This window comes from Salvelinus namaycush, unplaced genomic scaffold (assembly GCF_016432855.1).
Source record: "Salvelinus namaycush isolate Seneca unplaced genomic scaffold, SaNama_1.0 Scaffold83, whole genome shotgun sequence".
Classification (NCBI taxonomy): domain Eukaryota; kingdom Metazoa; phylum Chordata; class Actinopteri; order Salmoniformes; family Salmonidae; genus Salvelinus; species Salvelinus namaycush.
In genome coordinates this window covers 221,560-231,111 of record NW_024061564.1, presented here as the reverse complement: position 1 = coordinate 231,111, position 9,552 = coordinate 221,560, and the positions used below count along the sequence as shown (strand labels likewise).

The window sequence follows — 9,552 nt, the reverse complement described above, 5'->3', positions numbered from 1 at the left end:
GCTACCAGGAGACAGGCCAGTACATCAGGAGACGTGGAGGAGGCCGTAGGAGGGCAACAACCCAGCAGCAGGACCGCTACCTCCGCCTTTGTGCAAGGAGGAGCACTGCCAGAGCCCTGCAAAATGACCTCCAGCAGGCCACAAATGTGCATGTGTCAGCATATGGTCTCACAAGGGGTCTGAGGATCTCATCTCGGTACCTAATGGCAGTCAGGCTACCTTGGCGAGCACATGGAGGGCTGTGCGGCCCCACAAAAAAATGCCACCCCACACCATGACTGACCCACCGCCAAACCGGTCATGCTGGAGGATGTTGCAGGCAGCAGAACGTTCTCCACGGCGTCTCCAGACTCTGTCACGTCTGTCACATGTGCTCATGTGCTCAGTGTGAACCTGCTTTCATCTGTGAAGAGCACAGGGCGCCAGTGGCGAATTTGCCAATCTTGGTGTTCTCTGGCAAATGCCAAACGTCCTGCACGGTGTTGGGCTGTAAGCACAACCCCCACCTGTGGACGTCGGGCCCTCATACCACCCTCATGGAGTCTGTTTCTGACCGTTTGAGCAGACACATGCACATTTGTGGCCTGCTGGAGGTCATTTTGCAGGGCTCTGGCAGTGCTCCTCCTTGCACAAAGGCAGAGGTAGCGGTCCTGCTGCTGGGTTGTTGCCCTCCTACGGCCTCCTCCACGTCTCCTGATGTACTGGCCTGTCTCCTGGTAGCGCCTCCATGCTCTGGACACTACGCTGACAGACACAGCAAACCTTCTTGCCACAGCTCGCATTGATGTGCCATCCTGGATGAGCTGCACTACCTGAGCCACTTGTGTGGGTTGTAGACTCCGTCTCATGCTACCACTAGAGTGAAAGCACCGCCAGCATTCAAAAGTGACCAAAACATCAGCCAGGAAGCATAGGAACCGAGAAGTGGTCTGTGGTCACCACCTGCAGAACCACTCCTTTATTGGGGGTGTCTTGCTAATTGCCTATAATTTCCACCTTTTGTCTATTCCATTTGCACAACAGCATGTGAAATGTATTGTCAATCAGTGTTGCTTCCTAAGTGGACAGTTTGATTTCACAGAAGTCTGATTGACTTGGAGTTACATTGTGTTGTTTAAGTGTTCCCTTTATTTTTTTGAGCAGTGTATTTTATATGACATACATTATTTTTTTGTTAACTAGTAAATAGTAGCCTACAGCAAAGTGCGTTTAAATCATGATTAAAGCAGTGGTTCGCACTTTCAGTTTTGCGCGAATGCTGCCATCAATCCACGGTTTCTGGTTTGGGAATGTTTTAATAGATGCTGTGGGTACAACATCACCGATGCACTTGCTAATAAACTCGCTCACCGAATCAGCGTATTCATCAATGTTGTTGTTCGACGTTATGCGGAACATATCCGCATAACGATCCACGTGATCTAAGCAATCTTGAAGCGTGGAATCCGATTGGTCGGACCAGCGTTGAACAGACCTGAGCGCGGGTGCTTCCTGTTTTAATCTCTGTCTATAGGCTGGGAGCAACAAAATGGAGTCGTGGTCAGCTTTTCCGAAAGGAGGGCGGGGGAGGGCCTTATATGCGTCACGGAAGTTAGAATAGCAATGATCCAGGGTTTTGCCAGCCCGGATTGTGCTTATCGATATGCTGATAGAATTTAGGGAGCCTTGTTTTCAGATTAGCCTTGTTAAAATCCCCAGCTACAATAAATGCAGCCTCAGGATATGTGGTTTCCAGTTTACATAGAGTCGAATTAAGTTCTTTCAGGGCCGTCGATGTGTCTGCTTGGGGGGGAATATACACGACTGTGATTATGATCGAAGAGAATTCTCTTGGTAGATAATGCGGTCGGCATTTGATTGTGAGGAATTCTAAGTCAGGTGAACAAAAGGACTTGAGTTCCTGTATGTTGTTATGATCACACCACGTCTCGTTAATCATAAGGCATACACCCCCGCCCTTCTTCTTCCCAGAGAGATGCTTGTTTCTGTCAGCGCGATGCGTGAAGAAACCAGGTGGCTGTACCGACTCCGATAGCGTGTCTCGAGTGAGCCATGTTTCCGTGAAACAAAGAACGTTACAGTCTCTGATGTCTCTCTGGAAGGCAACCCCTGCTCTGATTTCGTCTACCTTGTTGTCAAGAGACTGGACATTGGCGAGTAGTATGCTCAGGAGCGGTGCGCGATGTGCCCGTCTACAGCGCCTGACCAGAAGACCGCTCCGTCTGCCCCTTCTACGGAGCCGTTGTTTTGGGTCGCCGGCTGGGATCCGATCCATTGTCCTGGGTGGCAGGCCAAACAGAGGATCCGCTTCGGGAAAGTCGTATTCCTGGTCGTAATGTTGGTGAGTTGACGTTGCTCCCGGTTTTGACCATTCTGCCTGCCTTGACCCTGACCCTGACCCTGACCCTGACCCTGACCCTGAGCCTGCTGTTCTGTACCTTGTGACACTGCCCTGGATTCCTGACCTCGGCCTGCCCTTGACTTGTCGTTTGCCTGCCCCCTGTTTTTGTAATAAAGTTTTGTTACTTCGAACTGTCTGTACCTGGGTCTTATCCTGAAGTCTGACAGGAAGTAGTACGATCACCTTATTGATAAGCAACATATGTTTACTTATTCACTACTTTGAGCCATCCAAGCTGTAAACCTAACTGTTAACAATGGATCACCTGTAGATGCCAAATAAGGTGTTACTGAAACAACCAATCACAACCCCAGTCTGGCTTGGATACCCTCCGTTAACCCTGACTCCTGGCTGCCTGCTTCCCAGACTGGCTGAACAGGTAATGGCTAGGGTTAGCTGTGTGTGTTTGTGTGTTCAGGTAATGACTGGAGGGTTAGCTGTGTGTGTGCGTGCGTGCATGCGTGCATGCATGCATGCGTGCGTGTGTGTGTGTGTGTTCAGGTAATGACTGGAGGGTTAGCTGTGTGTGTTTGTGTGTGTGCGTGCGTGCATGCATGCGTGCGTGTGTGTGTGTGTGTTCAGGTAATGACTGGAGGGTTACCTGTGTGTGTGCGTGCGTGCGTGAGTGTGTGTGTTCAGGTAATGACTGGAGGGTTACCTGTGTGCTGTTTTTCCAGCTGGCGGATTGTCAGTCAGAACTCCATGTTCCTTTGGACCAGCCTTTGGACCTATACAACACAGCACACATTGACAACACTTCATACACGGATCATTACCATGCTAAATGAAGCAAATGCTTAAATACTCTGTCTATGGTGTTAGCTGCATGCTCTGCCTGAGTTTTGTAACCATACTGTAGGCTGCTGTGGCCGATCGGTCCTACTGCATCATAGGTCTTACGCACAACCACACAAAGCTATAAACGCCCTCTGGACTCAATGGCGTGCTTGTGTGTGTGTGTGTGTGTGTGTGTGTGTGTGTGTGTGTGTGTGTGTGTGTGTGTGTGTGTGTGTGTGTGTGTGTGTGTGTGTGTGTGTGTGTGTGTGTGTGTGTGTGTGTGTGTGTGTGTGTGTGTGTGTCCTGACATCACGCCCCGGGCCAGAAGTGGGGTGATCAGAGTCAAACATGTTTAGTCATTGAGTTTGAATGTATTATCATACTTTTACAGAATCTGATAGGAAGCCAAAAGCAATTAGAGCAACACATCCATGATAGGCTTTGTGTTTTGTGTGTGAGTAAAAGACTAATGTACATACTGTGGGAAAATCACCACTCTATCCCCACAATTAGAACCTAACCTTACAACCCTCCGTTTATGACTGAATCTTGAGTGGTAGCCTACTGAATTATTGAATGGTTGTCAAATGTATTTGGGCTCCTGAGTGGGGCAGTGGTCTAAGGCACTGCATCTCAGTGCTAGAGGTGTCACTACAGACCCTGGTTTGATTCCAGGCTGTATCACCACCGGCTGTGATTCGGAGTCCCATACGGCGGACACACAATTGGCCCAGTGCTCATTGTGCCAATTTGTTTGTTTTCAATAAACATTGGACACTAAATATAGCATACATGTTGTCAACAATCTAAGCCAACCCGTCTGTTTTGACCCATAGTTGCGCAGGCATCAGTTTTGTTGCTAAACAACACAATTGGCCCAGCGTCGTCCGACTTAGGGTTTGGCCGGGGGAAGGCTGTCATTGCTAATAAGAATTTGTACTTAACTGACTTGCCTAGTTAAATACATGTCATAAGTCCTATGTAATGTCAAGGTATTTTCCTGGGATCATGTTTTGCGGTTGTTAATAAAATTGTATTGTGTTAGGCTGTTACACAAAATCCTAGAACTACAGGTCCCGTCAAACCTGTTAGCATACACTTCCGGCTCGTCAACTGTTGGCCACCTGTTCCCGTTAGAGCATTCTGATTGGTTTCGGTGGGCTCACGCGAGGGCGTCACACAGAACACTACGACATCAGCGAGTAAAGTCAAGTCAGCCTTCAGAATCGCTTTGAGAGCCGTGGAAGAAATTGTCCGAGTCGTGGCTACTCTTTGGGAACAACCTAGGGCCAAAAGGACAGCGTCTCCATTCTTCACGACAAGGTACATTTAGTGGTTGTCTTTACATTTTATCGGGTATTTCAGCTGTTTAGCTAGATTTACAGTAACGTATTTTTGGAATAACAGTAGCCTAGCTATCCAGGGTTCCTCTGCATCCAGTGACGCACTGCATAGCTAGCTTGAGCTGGCACAACATCATCCGTCGGTAAGCTGCTAGTGGTAGCTACTAGCCATTGAGCTCTTGCCTGGGCTAGATTGAGCCAGTTGTTGAAAAAGACAACGTGTGGTTGTTTTTCAAAAGGTATGTAGCTAACTACTGTAACGTAGTTAACGCTAGATAGTTAACGCTAGTGGAACAACATCTGTCAACAAAGTGTTGCCCTGGTTCCTTCAAAGGCGACGCTTCGTTCAGAAATGTCAGTGCACTGAAGGGTAGTTAAACACTAACGTTATTTGTACATCATATCTCATATGTTGTTGGCGCTGTGGTCGATAACATTGTTGTAAATTAGAAACCTCGTCTGTTTTTTTTGTCCGCTAATTATTAATGTGTGAAGATGGATTTAAATTTTGATATGATGATTTTAAAATACCAGAGATCTGTATTTTGGATTTCTTCCTTTGTCTCGCAGCGCTACACCAGTGGTGTACTAGCGAGCTGGCTGGATCAGGCTAAGCCAGTGGTCAAATGTTTATGCTGCTTTCTAGTAGCTAACCTTACTGCTTTATTTTAGTTTCTTAGCCAACCTCAAATTATAGCTTAATTTCTTAACAAGCAGCAATTTAAATACACATTTTCAACGTGTTATGACTAGGCTGCTAACTATCCTCAAGTGAATGTGTTTTGAACGGTCTCACATAGCACTCCTTTGTTTGCCTCATTTGCATTGGTGGTGGTGATAAAATTAGATAAGGCTGATTGACAGCTGTGGTATATCAGACCGTATACCACGGGTATGACAAAATATTTATTTTTACTCCTAATTACGTTGGTAACCAGTTTATAATAGCAGTAAGGCACCTCAGGGTTTTTAATGTTTTTTTAATTTTACCTTTATTTAACTAGGTAAGTCAGTTAAGAACAAATTCTTATTTACGGTGACAGCCTACTGGGGAACAGTGGTTCCCTGTTAAGACAGATGTTTACCTTGTTAGCTCAGGGATTCGATCCGGCAACCTTTTGGTTACTGGCCCAACACTCTAACCACTAGGCTACCTGCCACCCTAAAATATGGCAAATATACCACGGCTAAGGGCTGTATCCAGGCACTCCGCGATGTGTCGTGCGTAAGAACAGCCCTTAGCCGTGGTATATTGGGCATATACCACACCACCTCAGGCCTTATTGCTTAATTAAGTAGCTAATGTTTTTAACTGTGACGACACCGAATATGTTGATGTAAACAGAATAATCTCTTATCATAGTCATATTGATTTATAGCTTGGTATGTCTTTTGAATATGCAATGTTTTTGTTGTGGTGTTGGTGCAACATGGACATGTGGTCCACTAGGATCTATAAATACCCATAGATGGGTTAGCTGAGAATGTCACAAATGACGAGCACGCTTTAATGAGGCAGAAGTCCGTGGGTTGTAGTGATCTGGATGGCCAGATAGCTGACAACAATGACAATAAACGGCTATGTTGGCAATAGGAAGGAGCTAGTTTCTTCTTGTTTTTGATACAATGTCTTGTTTTGACTCATTTCATGTCAATACTAATATGGCTAAAGTTCGCTAGCTAGATAACCAACAACTGTAATCATGTACATGAGACAACAAGTGCTCATTGGGCCAATTTGTTTGTTTTCAATAAACATTGGACACTAAATATAGCATGCATGTTGTCAACAATCTAACCCGTCTGTTTTGACCCATAGTTGCGCAGGTATCAGTTTTGTTGCTAAACAACACAATTGGCCCAACGTCGTCCTGGTTAGGGTTTGGCCGGGGGAAGGTTGTCATTGTAAATAAGAATTTGTTCTTAACTGACTTGACTAGTTAAATAAAATTTAAAAAGCACAATGACTGGAAGTCTGTGGGTGGCTATTGCATTCAAAAGGCGTCCATCGCGCTCGTTATTTGTTTGACAAGGGGCGGGGTTAGTTTTGTGGTTGACAGGTCAGTCGTTGCCATGTCAACCATCTAGGCATATACTTAACCTTATTAGCTAGGAACCTCAGAGGATCACTAATCATTATTTACATCTTTTTAAAACAGATCCAAGCTCTGCTGATGAGCTGTCAGTAGTGCGCTGTAGTCCACCATCTTAACAAGGTATAATATTTCATTGTTGGTTGGGGTAACTTTAATTAGTCCACACAGTAACTAGCTACGTCTCATTTTATTCACAAGAGACTTGAAATAAGACTGTAGTCAGTGTACAGGGTGTTCAGTGTAAAGCTGTAGCCTAACTAACACTAGCATCCATCATCCTACCAAACATTAGCTCCAGTAAATCATCTCCGGCGTGGGCTGTAGCCTGTGTTGGAACTGATAAAAGCTTGTCTTTGCTGAGAGCAGAGAAGACGAGGAAAACACAGCTGCTTAGTGACGTCTTATTGATGTAGAGGAGATAATAAACTGACAAAAACGGAAACGGAGCCGTTTTTAATATGCATGGCAATATTTCTCCATCACCAAGTCCCCGGTCACGGTAATGCGTAGCTCCTCTGCTTGGTGGTTAGTAAGCAGAGACGGAGATGAGTCTTCATCATCTAGGTTCCTAAACCTCCCTTTGTCACTGCTACCACCACCATGGTGTTAAATCATCCTTCAACTAAACCTCCCTTTGTCACCGCTACCACCACCATGGTGTTAAATCATCCCTCAACTAAACCTCCCTTTGTCACCGCTACCACCACCATGGTGTTACATCATCCCTCAACTAAACCTCCCTTTGTCACCGCTACCACCACCATGGTGTTAAATCATCCCTCAACTAAACCTCCCTTTGTCACTGCTACCACCACCATGGTGTTAAATCATCCCTCAACTAAACCTCCCTTTGTCACCGCTACCACCACCATGGTGTTAAATCATCCCTCAACTAAACCTCCCTTTGTCACTGCTACCACCACCATGGTGTTAAATCATCACTCAACTAAACCTCCCTTTGTCACCGCTACCACCACCATGGTGTTAAATCATCACTCAACTAAACCTCCCTTTGTCACCGCTACCACCACCATGGTGTTAAATCATCCCTCAACTAAACCTCCCTTTGTCACTGCTACCACCACCATGGTGTTAAATCATCCTTCAACTAAACCTCCCTTTGTCACCGCTACCACCACCATGGTGTTACATCATCACTCAACTAAACCTCCCTTTGTCACTGCTACCACCACCATGGTGTTAAATCATCCCTCAACTAAACCTCCCTTTGTCACTGCTACCACCACCATGGTGTTAAATCATCCCTCAACTAAACCTCCCTTTGTCACTGCTACCACCACCATGGTGTTAAATCATCCCTCAACTAAACCTCCCTTTGTCACTGCTACCACCACCACGGTGTTAAATCATCACTCAACTAAACCTCCCTTTGTCACTGCTACCACCACCACGGTGTTAAATCATCACTCAACTAAACCTCCTTGTCACCGCTACCACCACCACGGTGTTAAATCATCACTCAACTAAACCTCCTTGTCACCGCTACCACCACCACGGTGTTAAATCATCACTCAACTAAACCTCCTTGTCACCGCTACCACCACCATGGTGTTAAATCATCACTCAACTAAACCTCCCTTTGTCACTGCTACCACCACCATGGTGTTAAATCATCACTCAACTAAACCTCCTTGTCACCGCTACCACCACCATGGTGTTAAATCATCACTCAACTAAACCTCCCTTTGTCACTGCTACCACCACCACGGTGTTAAATCATCACTCAACTAAACCTCCCTTTGTCACTGCTACCACCACCACGGTGTTAAATCATCACTCAACTAAACCTCCCTTTGTCACTGCTACCACCACCACGGTGTTAAATCATCACTCAACTAAACCTCCCTTTGTCACTGCTACCACCACCACGGTGTTAAATCATCCCTCAACTAAACCTCCCTTTGTCACTGCTACCACCACCATGGTGTTAAATCATCACTCAACTAAACCTCCCTTTGTCACTGCTACCACCACCATGGTGTTAAATCATCACTCAACTAAACCTCCCTTTGTCACTGCTACCACCACCATGGTGTTACATCATCCTTCAACTAAACCTCCCTTTGTCACTGCTACCACCACCACGGTGTTACATCATCACTCAACTAAACCTTTTTATTTTATTTACCCTGATTAGATTTGTTTGGTCCTGTTCTAACTCCTATGTTTATGAAGCTAATGAGTTATGCAGTTAGTAAGGAGGCCAGGCTGTTTTCTTCGAGGCTGGGGATTGTAGGGAAGGAGATCAATGGGGGGACTTGTTGTTTTTGATCGACGACCACCAGAACTTGTAGTTCAGAAAGACTTTTTGAGGGCTACTTAGTCTAAGGAGTCTGTGTGAGCTGTGTCAGGTGTGTGAGTGTTGTAACCTTTCTGGTTAAATGGGTCAGTCAGACATGGCCAGCAGAAGCTATAGCAAACAGACAGCAGTGGACTCCAGAGATGTTGTGGTCTGTCCACGTGGCACCCCTATTCCCTAGTTAATGCACATAGAAGACCTGACACATGGACCGGGAACTGAATCGCTCTACAACTACCATTAGCTAGTCAGCCTATACCAGATAGTGACAGGAGAAATGACTAAGACTCTCCTAAATGAAACCCCATTCTCCTAGTGCACTAGTTTTGAACAGATCTCTATGTAGGGTATAGACTGCCAAATCAAATCACATTTTATTGGTCACATACACATGTTTAGCAGGTGTTATTGCAGGTGTAGCGAAATGCTTGTGTTCCTAGCTCCAACAGTGCAGTAATATCTAACAATTCACAACAATACACACAAATCTAAAGTAAAATAATGGAATTAAGAAATATATAAATATTAGGATGAGCAATGTCAGTGGCATTGACCAAAATACAGTAGAATAGAATACAGTATATACATGAGATGAGTCCATTATTAAAGTGACTA

The 9,552-nt window shown here is 45.5% G+C and overlaps 1 protein-coding gene across 1 annotated transcript in view; it reads left to right on the top strand.

Moving 5' to 3' along the window:
- The first annotated feature begins 4,373 nt into the window (after positions 1-4,373).
- Positions 4,374-9,552, top strand: part of LOC120042995 (adiponectin receptor protein 2-like) — a 68,124-nt gene continuing 62,945 nt past the window's right edge. Inside the window, exon 1 of the mRNA XM_038987722.1 lies at positions 4,374-4,501. The gene's annotated coding sequence lies outside the window, so the exon portion shown is untranslated. The remainder of the gene's footprint in view (positions 4,502-9,552) is intronic.